Below are 12885 nucleotides of genomic sequence, written 5' to 3' on the forward strand. Positions count from 1 at the left end.
AATAGTGACGGTACATCCAAACCGTCATCGAACCCATCGTTCTACCATTCCTAGACCGGCAAGGGAACTTGCTGTTCCAACAGGACAATGCACGTCCGCATGTATCCCGTGCCACCCAACGTGCTCTAGAAGGTGTAAGTCAACTACCCTGGCCAGCAAGATCTCTGGATCTGTCCCCCATTGAGCATGTTTGGGACTGGATGAAGCGTCGTCTCACGCGGTCTGCACGTCCAGCACGAACGCTGGTCCAACTGAGGCGCCAGGTGGAAATGGCATGGCAAGCCGTTCCACAGGACTACATCCAGCATCTCTACGATCGTCTCCATGGGAGAATAGCAGCCTGCATTGCTGCGAAAGGTGGATATACACAGTACTAGTGCTGACATTGTGCATGCTCTGTTGCCTGTGTCTTTGTGCCTGTGGTTCTGTCAGTGTGATCATGTGATGTATCTGACCCCAGGAATGTGTCAATAAAGTTTCCCCTTCCTGGGACAATGAATTCACGGTGTTCTTATTTCAATTTCCAGGAGTGTACTTTTGAAACATGTAGCACAACTAAAACTGGCAGATTATAACTTCCTTCGGAGCTCATACTGCACACAACCGTACCATTGAAAGACTGGGGTCCGTCCCCCTTAGACTGCTGTAAGCATTCTCTATCTCCAAGAGAATAGACGAGCGAAGAATACTCCGTTCTCATTGGTCAGTTTTAAGACCAATAGAAAATCATTATTCTCCCGCGTTAATCCGCGCTTTTTATGACTAACCAATCAACCAATAACACATTTTCGTACTTTACTTTTTCCCGAAATAAATATTTAACATTCTGATATTTTGTTTATACTTTACGTTATTAACGACTTTCATTTGCACTCGAATTGGTTTTCCTTTTACCATAAACTTAATTAACATATTATGATACATAATTCCGCGTCGTCTGCATTCACCCTGTCTTAAAACTTTCTCACACTAGTTCGTACAGCGCTCATCAGTAGAACAATGATCTACATGTTTACTTTGGACCACATTCACGCATCATCCACACTACTAAAAGCATATACAAAAATGTACAAACATAAATAAACACACCAGCCTTCAAGAAATAAACAGAACAGTTCACAAAAAGATTCTCTCGACCTGTGTCTTGAATGTCTCTCTGCACTACTGGACTCTGGTGGTCAAAATTCTTAACTACATTATAGATCTTTCTGTTTAGACCTGTCCTCTACTGTCCTCTAGCAGATGGAAATTAGAACTACGTGCACGACTGAACCGGCTTCAGATCATCTGTCACTGTGCACGCATGGGTCATTCTCTCGATACACAGGCTCTAGACAGGAGCGATATAAGCCACCATGCCTCAGTCTCCTCTCATGGTCCTTTCTCGTTCTGCTTGAAAAACTGCTGTTGTAGTTAGTTTAAGTTATGGACTGTGATTCGAATAAAATTGTTGGTTACTAAAACGTGACAACAATAACGTTGACTTCAAAATCAAACCCTTTAGAAATCCTTTTTCATCCATCTTTCTCGTGTAACCATTTGTGAATTACTCGAGAGACCAAACTATCTACATGAACTACGTTTGTTAAATATGAATTGAATCATTCACTTGCTTTCATATAAAAGTAAGTTCTCTAATAATACTTTGTATTTCACACTGTAAAAGGACTGGGATAAGCCATTTACTTTTTTTTCCCTATAGAGGTGGAGTCCCTCCACACCCACTCCGGCATGATGGCCAACTCAATAGGTTTACTGCCATCTCTGCATAAGGGTTAGTATTCACTAAAGTAAGGTGTCGCAGGATGTGGGAGCTGCGTTATTTGCGTACGTCTGGTTAAGATTAACTATTAATACGCGCACATCTGGAAAACATCGTAGTCGAACGAAGGGTTGCTGTTTGAAGGGCAGAGGAAAAAACGTACCAAGGAAAGAGCCAAGGAAAAAAAAAACTCTGCGATAGTTAGGTCAGCTAATCTAATCTAATCGAATCTAATCTAGGTTGTAAGAGCAGTAGCGGATGTCTTGCTGCCTGCAATAGGTCGTGCAAGGGTAGGCGTTGTTAGTAGTGTGTATCATGCATGTCGATACCTTTGGCGTTGTGTGGTGGTGTTGCTCGCAGGCTGGCGGTGGGTGCCGGTGTAGAGTCCTCGTTCAGCGTCAGCAACCTGCAACAGTTACATTTATCATCGTTTTTGTGTCCGATAGGTCATATATCGGATGCACAGTGTAGGGTGATGTTGGCGAATTGTTTGTGAGTTAGTGGGCGAGCTCGTCGATGTCCCTGCTGTGGCCTGTTGGTCGGTTCCAGTAGCAGCTGGTACTTGCCAGTCAGTGTTGCTGATATGCAGGGGCTTACCGACGTTTGTCGCTTGTTAGTGTATGTTAGTTTACCATAGGTGGCTATGCCCTAGCTAGTAGTGCTTTTGGCCGCTTGTGCTTCCACCTATGGTTGTGATCGTAGTTTCCTAGAGTGAGGATGAAAGGATTGTTCGAGTGTCTCGAGTTCCTGTATAGTCGTGTGAAGTGTTTTTTGAATACTTCCTTGAGGGTTTCAAGGCGGTATACCTGGTGAAGGTCCACGGTGCGTGTGTAGCGTGGAGCGTTGCTAATGATGCGTAGCACTTTGTTCTGTTTGATCTACAGGCGACGCAGTCGTGTAGGAGCTGCATATCCCCAGACGGGAGCTGCGTACGTCATCAGAGGTCTAATTAGTGTCATGTATATGAACCGCGACACCCTCCTATTCAGTGTGCTTTCCCTGTTGAGCATTGGGTAGAGCTGTTTGAGCCTCGCGTGCGCTCTGTTGGCAACGTATTCGATGTGGTCCCCCCAAGCCATTTACAGTGTAAGTATATTACTTAGAATGAATTGTAGTGATTTTATGGTTAGTAAGTATGTACAGGAAACAATTTTAATATTTGGAATTTGGCACATAACCAAGCGAAATACTGACGATGCCAAATAAAAAATAAATAAATTAAAATACGGACATATTATACTAGACATAGAAATAAATTAAGGAACCATTTGCCTTATTTTCGACAAATAAGCTGCAGTAGATGTCCGTTAACGCCATCCCTCCCAACCGCCCTTTAATACTCGAAGATCGAAAGGAAGGAAGGAAATGAGTGGAAGAGAAGCGAGTGCGTCAGCTTCAGGACGCCTGTTTATGCGGCTCACGCAGAGCCGTCGAGATTCGCGGTTTGCCCGCGCGCGGCGCTGCTGTGTCGGTGCTTCGTATGTATGGCCCCGCCGGGATGTGGCTCGCAGCTGCCGCTTAAATCATCTCTGACAGCGGCGCGCCAGCCCTCGGCCACACAGTAAGCGCTTCGGCTGCGCGGCAAGGGGTGGGCAGAACGCCCCTCTTACGTCGAGCATTGTAGCACATCTCGCATGGAGCTTTACTCCGCAAGCTGTTGTCAAGTGTTGTTAACAAATCACGTCTGGCGTTGGATACACTACGTAAGACGTTTTCTGTACATCTGTAGGACTTTCTGACTCTCTTTGGCTGTTCATTCTTCCTTTATGCCACTTTACAGGTTCCAGTTTGATGATGATCCCTTTTTCAGGTTTGGAGAGAAGTTACTAGCTATTGTCTCACAGATATACGTGACATCAGGAACGAAGTACTGTCTCAAGCTGAACGATAAAATGGAAGAGGGAATGAAATTTTTAACTAGTCAAACTAGTTGTTTAAGCAGACAAACTACTTCTGTCCCGTTAAGGGGAGACCCCACCAAAAAAATTAAATTTTCTCCTACTTTCCTGATTTCAGTTGATTTTTAAAAACATGTCTATCAAGTAAACATGTAGCAGTACTCAACTTTTGGAGTTTACAGCTTCATTTTTATTTAGTTCTGAATCTTTAATATGATTTTAATAGTATTTTTGAAAACTAGCATTTGTTACACAGACCTCAATTTAGGACGAATAATTGGCATTGAACTATAAAAAACTAGCTTATGGGAAAATGGATGTTAAAATTTTATAAAAAAATTCATTCTAGCACAAAACTCATACCCATTAAAGTTCTCCAGCACCATACGTGTCCCCTTGCTGCACTTGCAAGCCTACTACTTCTTATAGTTTGTAGATCAGGACAGCCTGTCTCCTGAATTTTTCCTTCTCCACTCAGCATCTCATGCACTGGCTGATTCTTCGTTGATCTCTGATAAACAGATCATCTTTTGTAAGGGTGATAAAGGAGTGTTGGGAGTATTGCTTTCTTCAGTCTTAGAATAATGCATATTGAACTGGGATACAGCTTCTACAAGTCTGTAGGCTTTCGAGACCGTTGTCACTAAAGTTAATATCTTCTGGGTTGTTAGGCTGCGTCATATTTCCTCTAAAATATTATTCAAATATTCAAATATTTCTGAGGCTTAATCGTAATTCACATACAGTCAAATCGATTTTTGGATCTAAGAGAAAACAGCTCCAAAAGTGTGAAACAGCCATTTTTTTATCTAAATTTTGGGATTTATTCTCCTCTTAAACAAGGTTCCTCGAATCTTTCCCTCTGTGTTCTTCATATGGATTGACAATCCTGTGTAGGCCTCAGTCTGTTCAACACTGTCTCCATTCTCACCTCTCATTTGCCACTATTTTCTGATACATAACTTTCTGAACACGAAAACCGCATTTCAGAACCATTTCCTGCTGTTGCATTTACATTCTACTAACTGAATCAAATGTAGCTCAAAAATCGGTCTTCCGGTCGTCAGTTTGAAAGGTAACTTGTTTGCTCTATTTATTTAATTCAGAATGTTGGCAGAATTTAGTGTACTAACAACATTTATTTTACCGAACAAGACATAAATTATACTAAACAAGTTATAGATTCAATTCCCTTAACAACTAATAAACGATTTAATACTCTATTGGGTGTATCCTGGTTGACAAAGACAATTTAACTAGGTGATTAGTGAGTCAAGTACTGGCCCTACAAATGCGGATAGCTCAAGCTGAATTGATCTGATGCTGATCAGAAATTTATTGATCAAACCTACTGAAGTTTCTCTACATAGGTGCAGCTGAGAGCAAGTGGCGATTGAGATCTGTACACCCTGACAATGCCGGAGCAGCAGTATGTTATCCTGTTTATTCTTGTTTTCTTTTAAATCTGTATTCTTCATCTTTATTATATACATATGTTACACTGTTTACTTCGAGCAGCAACATGACTTACAGCTGGCGATATGTGTGCGACAGACGAGGTAAGACGTGGAGGCAGCACCTGTGAATATGCAAAAATATCACGGTATAGTGATCAGGCAGACAGATCTCAAATTACTCTCTACCAGAGCCCTTAAATCACGTCAAGACTGATAAACCAAAAACGAATATGGGTGCCCTCGGCAAACGAGTAGTCTGAGATGTTTGACATCATGCTCTTGGTACAGTAAGAACTTCACCACAGGCTCCCCGGTCTAAACTGCTTGCAAGTGAAGCCAGTCTCAGGACAGGTCCCAGATATGAACCACACATGCCAGAGCTTCGACCAGAAGTCCGTTACCGGACCAAAGTCCCACACGCCAGTGCTTTTCACTTCTACAGACTCGTATGCGAAATTTAGGTGAGAGAGTAACTTGTCCTCTCTCACTGCTCTGTGAGAGAGGACAAGTTAGTCTCCCACCTATTTTTCGCGTATGGAAAATTATCCTGACGCACCTTGAGCGAGATTCCAGAAAGTTAATGGCTTGAGCAGATGTTGATGGAGCCTGGTAGGGTGCTAAAATCATGAGGTATTTTTATGATTCTTAGCTCGTAGAAATGGCTTGTTGGGAGTTAAAAGCAATTGGCAGCGAGCCCATCCCTTAGTAAATCTTGCTGGACAGGCCCACAACCATACAAGGTAGATACGGCAGCCCCTCGCTGAGACAGGACTCCAGCAGAACAAACTGGGCATTGTGTGCAGAGCCACGTGTAATAAAAATTCACATGTTTTCATGTTTGGCAATAGTGCAAGTAGGCGAGTGAACGACTTCCCTCAGCCGCCTCTCTTGTATAAGCAAAACACCGGCATTTGAGAAATGTTTATAGATAGAACCTTTATTACACCTCATAGTATGGACTAACAAGCTCCAAGGCACAGGCAATTTCGATAAAGATCTTTGAGATTGTACCTGTTCGCTTGTTGCCGTGGGAAACAATACAACGTCAGAGAAAATCGTCTCTTCCCCCTCTGTGAAAACTTAAAAAAAGCCAGTAATTGGCGGTTTCTTTCTTTTTAGAGAAGCAGGTTTCTTAATTCTTGCCCTGGTTCGACATGAGTTTGTGCCGTTGTGTGCGAGGGGAAATTTAGCTCGTCTAGAGCCCTGTGAAGGTGAAGGTAGTGTCGTTCGCACACTTTGCCGGAAAATGGAATTTTTTTCTTGAGAGGTGCGAAGCACTGATGTGCCGGACTTTGGTCTGGTAAGGGACTTCTGGTCGAAGCTCTGGCATGTGTGGTTGGTACTTGGGACCTGTCCTGAGACTGACTTCACTTGCGAGTAGTTTAGACTGGGCAGCCTGTGGTGAAGTTCTTACTGTACCTCCAGTATGACTTCAAACGTCTCGGACTACTCGTTTGCCGAGGGCACACTTATTCGTTTTTAGTTTGCCGGTCTTGATGTTTGGTATCCTTGTGCGCCCTGCCGTATAAGTGAGCCAAATTGGTCCTTGGTACGACCAGCGAACGAGTGTGTCACGCCCTGAAATCTACCGTTATTTCAGGGCTCTGGTACAGAGTAAATTGTGGTCCGTCTGCCTGATAGCTAGACCGTGAGATTTTTGCATTTACTGCGTGGCCGAGATCGATTCACAGGTGCCGCTTCCACGTCTCACCTTCTCTACCACACACATCTCGCCATCTTAAAGCCACACCCCGCACGAAGTAAACAGGGTAACGTTGTAGGGACTGTAGCGACTCAAACTTACTTGGCCAGCCCAGTGCCAGGGCCACGCAACTGGGGTTAGCTCGGTGAGCAGGCCACAACAGTAGGCTCATATATTAACTGGCACAACTGTAACGCTGCAGAATAGATTATAATTAGAGTAGATTAGTAAATTAGATTAACCTTGTTCATAGTAATGCCAGTACTTGAAAGATTTTTGTAACAATGCTGCTTTGTTCTCATGTTGTATCACATATAGACCCACTAATTAGATAAGGTGGTGGGTTTTGTTGTATCATTACATTGTACATTGTATTGTATCAATAAAGATTTTTTTAAACAAAAGAAAAGAAAACACAGGGTAACGTACTGCTGCTCTGGCATTGTCAGGGAAGGGCAATCACCACTTGCTCTCAGGTGCACCTTTGTAGAGAAACTTCAGAAGATTTTATCAGTCAACGTCTACTCAGTGCCAGATCAATTCAGCTTGCGCTATCCACATGTTTACGGCCAGAGTACTTGACTCACTGATCACACAGTTAAACTGTCTTTGCCAACCAGGATCCACCCAGTGGAATATTAAATCATCTTTTAGTTGTTTAGGGAATTGAGTCTATAACTTGTTTAGTATAATTTATGTCTTGTTTGGTAAAATAAATGTTGTTAATACACCAAATTTTGCCATCATTCTCAATCAGTTAAATAGTCCAAACAAGTTACCTTTCAATTTGTTTTATACGAATAACCTCTGAATATCAGCTGTACCGGTTCCCAAATTATTCGTTAAATTCAAATGGTTCAAATGGCTCTGAGCACTATGGGACTTAACTGCTGTGGTCATCAGTCCCCTAGAACTTAGAACTACTTAAACCTAACTAACCTAAGCACATCACACACATCCATGCCCAAGGCAGGATTCAAATTATTCGTTAAGATTGTTGTAAGTCTTCAAATGAGTATAGGAGATGGATAACTTCTGCCTTAGTCTAATGTTTCTTTTTTTTTCGGTGCACAGAAACTTTTGGTCTTTTGGTCTTTTTAATTAATAAATAAGAAATACGAAAACCACAAGATGGAACTTGACAACCCAAGCACGTATCAAAAATTATTAAACATTATCATGGGACTTACGGTCACTTGTGGAAGAGGAAATCCGCCTGCTACAGCCGCATTTCCAAAATTTATGTTGCAATGTTTTGCAATGTTTACATGGCAAATCAGAAACCGGGATGTAATAAGTGCTTTCGGAGCCCCGAGTTAACGTAATAACTGTCAGTCCTTCTCCATAGCTGCATAGCTCTAATTGTCTACTCCAGATAATTAACAGCTTTCAGTATTTTTCACTGTCTTTCTCCCAGTCGGCTTCATTCCCTGAAACCTTTTTACTGTTCGATGGTACCAGAGACATCGTCTGCAACACAACATGATGTGGTTTGCTGTTTACAGATGTAGATGTCCCAACGACACTATTCTCATCCTCAAGCAGTCAGCTTGATGTCTCAGGTGGTCGAATTCTGTATTTGTTCTAATTCTCCACGAGTCGACCCTTTGAAAAGGGAGTTTCTTTCTCGAGGAGCTCGAGAATTTCTCATTTGTTTCGTGAATCATGCATGCCTCGTAGAGAAGAGAATCACCCTTCCTTCGTCACGGTTACGTATCATTCTGAAAACAGCAACAGGCTTTGACTTCATACCCAGCGGGGTAATAACCTATATCATAAATGGAAGTGTGACCTTCAGTTCAAACAGAATGCTGCAGCTACAAGCTGCTAGGTCTTGAAGACCACACAATTCACGAGAAACAAATCCTTTGTTTCATTTGAACCTAATCACTCGACTGATGCTACCACGAAGACAGCGAATTCGTCTGTAAATGAATGATTATAGTAGCGGGTTAGTAACACAGTCGGTTCCGTGGGAACATTGCCGTCTTTATGTTGCAAACTCAGCCACATAAGACGAAATGAAGTGGCGTTTGAAAATAACAAGTTTACCGATACTACGGCACCTGAAATGGCATTGAACCGAGGGGACAGCACAATACGAGAGTCACACATGTTGTGTGGTTGCCTTACTGTACCCAATACTTTTAGCGCACGTTGCTGACACAGGACAGGAAACTTTGAGCCTCGTACACTGCTGTGCAAAACTGAAGGATGAGGAGTAACTTTCGAATGATGCGTCATTGACAAGTAAGATAGCTCGATGAAACTTTGACCATACGCAGAAAGAACCACTGTAGTGCAGAAGGTAACTGTAGAAAACGCAATGACACTAGCAGAAAGGGCGCTTTTATTGAAGAACATAAAATTAAACTGAAGTCACTGCGATGTATGATGGTCCCCTAGACATTACAAAAGGGAGAACACGATTCTTAATAGTGCGTCTGATTACCATGGACAGCAGTGCATGCTCTGAAACGTGGTCCCATGTTGGTCATGAGGTTTGTAAAGAGTTCGTGTGGTAGTGCACTCACTCCTCCACCAGTGCGTTTGAAAGCTGCTGGATGATCGCTGGAGCATGTGCACATACTGCAGTACGTCACCCCAAAGCACTCCCCACGTACTCGATAGAATTTAAGACGGGCAACGGGCAGGCCAGTCCAGTCCCCGAAAATCCTTTCATCCCTAGAGTTCCACCTGCGCTGTTCGATGTGGTCGCGCATTGTCATCCACGAAAAATAAAGTCAATACCGAGTGCTCCTCTGGAAAGACACCGGTAGGCGTCACGATAAAGTTGAACTGTGAGTCTACCGTGTTAAAAGATTTGGAGGTGAGTAAGGCCTTGCCTCTCCACATGATAACACCTGGACCACCACAACGATGTTCGACAGTGCTGGACGCACTCTCTTATGGAGAGGCGGGAAAACATAATTCACCCATGAACGTATTAGGTCCTGTAGGTACTGGAACAGTTCATACAGAAGACGAGCGAACAAGAATATTGCAGGACAGGGAATACCTTGATTGCCGACAGGAAGAGAACTGGGAACTACGTTTTTCAGGCCCATTCATAGAAGGGACATGGTGAGCTGACACATCAAATGCTGCAGTTTCTTGCGAGCCAGAATCCCGGAGGACTAAAGGCATTTTAAAGAAATGGGAATACAGGAAACAGAGGGAGAAAGAGACTGAGCGATAGTGTAGACTGAGAAAAGCAAACCTACATTTATAGCACCTTTTGGAACACTGTTCCTCGGAAAGAGCGATCAAAAATTAGAAGAAAAGTTTTTAAATAAAAACAGTAAGATTGCATGTAAGTTGTTAAAATTTATTAATCAGGTGACCGGTTTCGATCATGGTACATTTATCATCAGACCATTATAAATTCGTGATGGTTGGAGAGAGTGGCGAGGAGCAGCTCAGCCATGCATTTTGTCTCTACACAGCAGGCTTCTCCTCACCGTAGTCATGGCTGAAGGTTTTGAAATAAATGCATTATTTTGACATAACACTTTGGTTGTCTTTATTTATCCATATTTCCCCGTAGCTTGTGCCCATTACCTTCATGCCCCATGACAATGTGTTAATTAATTACAATTAACGTGAAGTGCCTAAGCTATTTGGTCACTTACATAAATACCCATCCATTACCGTTATTGCACAGACATGTAATTTAGTAATGGGATTTGATGTTACTCTCTGGGAAATAACGTTATTTCCTATTTTACGTCGTTGTCCGTAACATATACTGTACATATCATGAACAGAAAAAATCTTAGCATACCTCATTGTACTATGCGGAATGATATTTTCACTTCTGGCACCGCGCGGAGTGGCCGCGCGGTTAGAGGCGCCATGTCACGAATTGCGCGGAGGTTCGAGTCCTCCCTCGGGCATGGGTGTGTGTGTTGTCTTTAGCGTAAGTTAGTTTAAGTTAGCTTAAGTAGTGTGTAAGCCTAGGGGCCTATGACCTCAGCAGTTTGGTCCCTTAGGAATTCACACACAGTTGAACATTTCGCTTCTGGCAAAAATTCTCGAGAATTTTACACGAAATTACGCATCATGAATAGCGAGAAGTTTTTGGACAATCATACTGCCCTGAAAGACTCCGAATACAGCCCACCTTAAAACAACCAACTGAATTCTTTTTAAGAGGTGCAGCTTCTCCACGCCCACACCGGCATGATGCCAACTCAAAAGGTCTTCTGCCATCGCTGCGTAAGGGTTAGTTTTCACTAAAGTGCGGTGTCACAGAATGTGGATACTGCGATGTTTGCGTACGTTTGGTTAGGGTTAACCATTAATATGCGCTCATCTGGAGATAGATTGGGTCGAAAGTCGAATGAAGGGTAGTGGTTTGAAGGGCAGAGGAAAAAGAGTGCAAAGGTAAGAGCCAAGGGAAAAAAACCTCTGCGATAGTTAGGTCGGGTAGTAAGAGCAGTAGCGGATGTCTTGCTGCCTGAGACAGGTCACGCAAGGGTAGGCTTTGATAGTAGTGGGTATTATGCATGTCGATACCTTTGACATTGTGCGGTGTTGTTACTCGGCGGCTGCCGCCGGGTGCCGGTGTGATGTCTCGATCACCGTCAGCATCCCTGTATCAGTTAGGTTCATCATCGTTTTGTGTCCGATAGCTCATACATCAGATGCACTATGTAGGGTGATGTTGGCGATTTGTTTGTGCGTTAGTGGACGAGGTCGTCGGTTTCCCTGCTGTAGCCTGTTGGTCGGCTTATCCAGTCAACGTTGCTGATATGCAGGGGCTTGCCGACTTTGTCGCTTGTTGATCTATGTTAGCTTGCCATAGGTGGTTATGACATAGCTAGTAGTGTCTTTGGCCGCTTATGCCTCCAACTATGGTTGCGTTCATAGTTTCCAAGAGTGAGGATGAAACGATTGTTCGAGTGTCTCGAGTTCCTGAATAGTCGTGTGGCATGTTTTTTGAATACTTCCCTGAGAGTTTCAATGTGGTAATCATTGTGAAGATCCACGGTGCGTGTGTAGCGTGGAGCGCTGCTAATGATGCGTAGCACTTTGTTCTATACGATCTGCAGGCGGGCGCAAGCGCGTTGGAGCTGCATATCCCCAGACGGGAGCTGCGTACGTCATCGGACGTCTAATCAGTGTCATGAATTCTGTTCACTAGAAAGTTTATAAGCAGAAGGATTCTCAGTTACTTCACGTCCATAGTACCCTGCATCACGATGCACCTATACGTTGCATGCATGTTCATCTAGTCTGATTTTGATGCAGTGAACTGCTTCACGAATTGCGCAACTTGTTATTTTTATATGGTTCACTCTCTTCCTATTAACACCATCGCACAAAATAATGAAAATCGATACATCAGAAGCACTTAATACGTGTTCATCCTTGAGTGAAGTACATGTGGTACTGTTGTCGAACTGTAAAATACGTTTTGAGACTTTCAGAATTAGACTGTTGAATAAGCCACTAAAGATGCATTACGGTCAGCAAAATGACTATGGATTGAGTAGAGTGGACATAAAATGTAGAAAGGAGCTTCTGAAACACATAAATTCGTTGTAATTAAATATGAAATTATGATTATGAATTAAATAATCACAACACTGGTGTAATATTCTAAAATAATTATTTTACAAACCGGTTTTTGGCCGCCACCCAATCGTCACGTACAGAGGCAAAGATGTATGGCTGTTACATTATAATGGGATCAAACGTTTTAAACCAGGAGCAACTAAAGAATATCTTGGATGGTTTTCAAAAATCGGAGTCGTTAACGTTTGATTTAGGACTAAAATGAGATGTAAGTCTGTATAGCTCAGATAAAGCTGTTGGCACGTCGAGTGATCAACTACATGACAAACTACAGCTGTTGTTGTGAGAACAAAAACACATTGAACAATATACAGTAAACTCTCAATGATCCAAACGGGGAGGAAAGGGTGACTGAATAATTTGAGCTTTTACTTAACAGGTTCGACATACAAACAGGTAATATATTGAAAGTGAGGCTAAACAGATAAGTAAAAATAGCTGTAGCTAGGCAAAGTAGAAATTCAATAGGGCACGTGAAACTTCAGA

General features: G+C 42.8%; 1 protein-coding gene across 1 annotated transcript in view; it reads left to right on the forward strand.

Annotated features, from left to right (window-relative positions):
* Positions 1-12885, forward strand: part of LOC126456514 (glutamate receptor ionotropic, kainate 2) — a 1353954-nt gene that overhangs the window by 735454 nt on the left and 605615 nt on the right. The window lies entirely within an intron of this gene.

This window comes from Schistocerca serialis, chromosome 1, assembly GCF_023864345.2.
Source record: "Schistocerca serialis cubense isolate TAMUIC-IGC-003099 chromosome 1, iqSchSeri2.2, whole genome shotgun sequence".
In the NCBI taxonomy this organism is placed as follows: Eukaryota; Metazoa; Arthropoda; class Insecta; order Orthoptera; family Acrididae; genus Schistocerca; species Schistocerca serialis.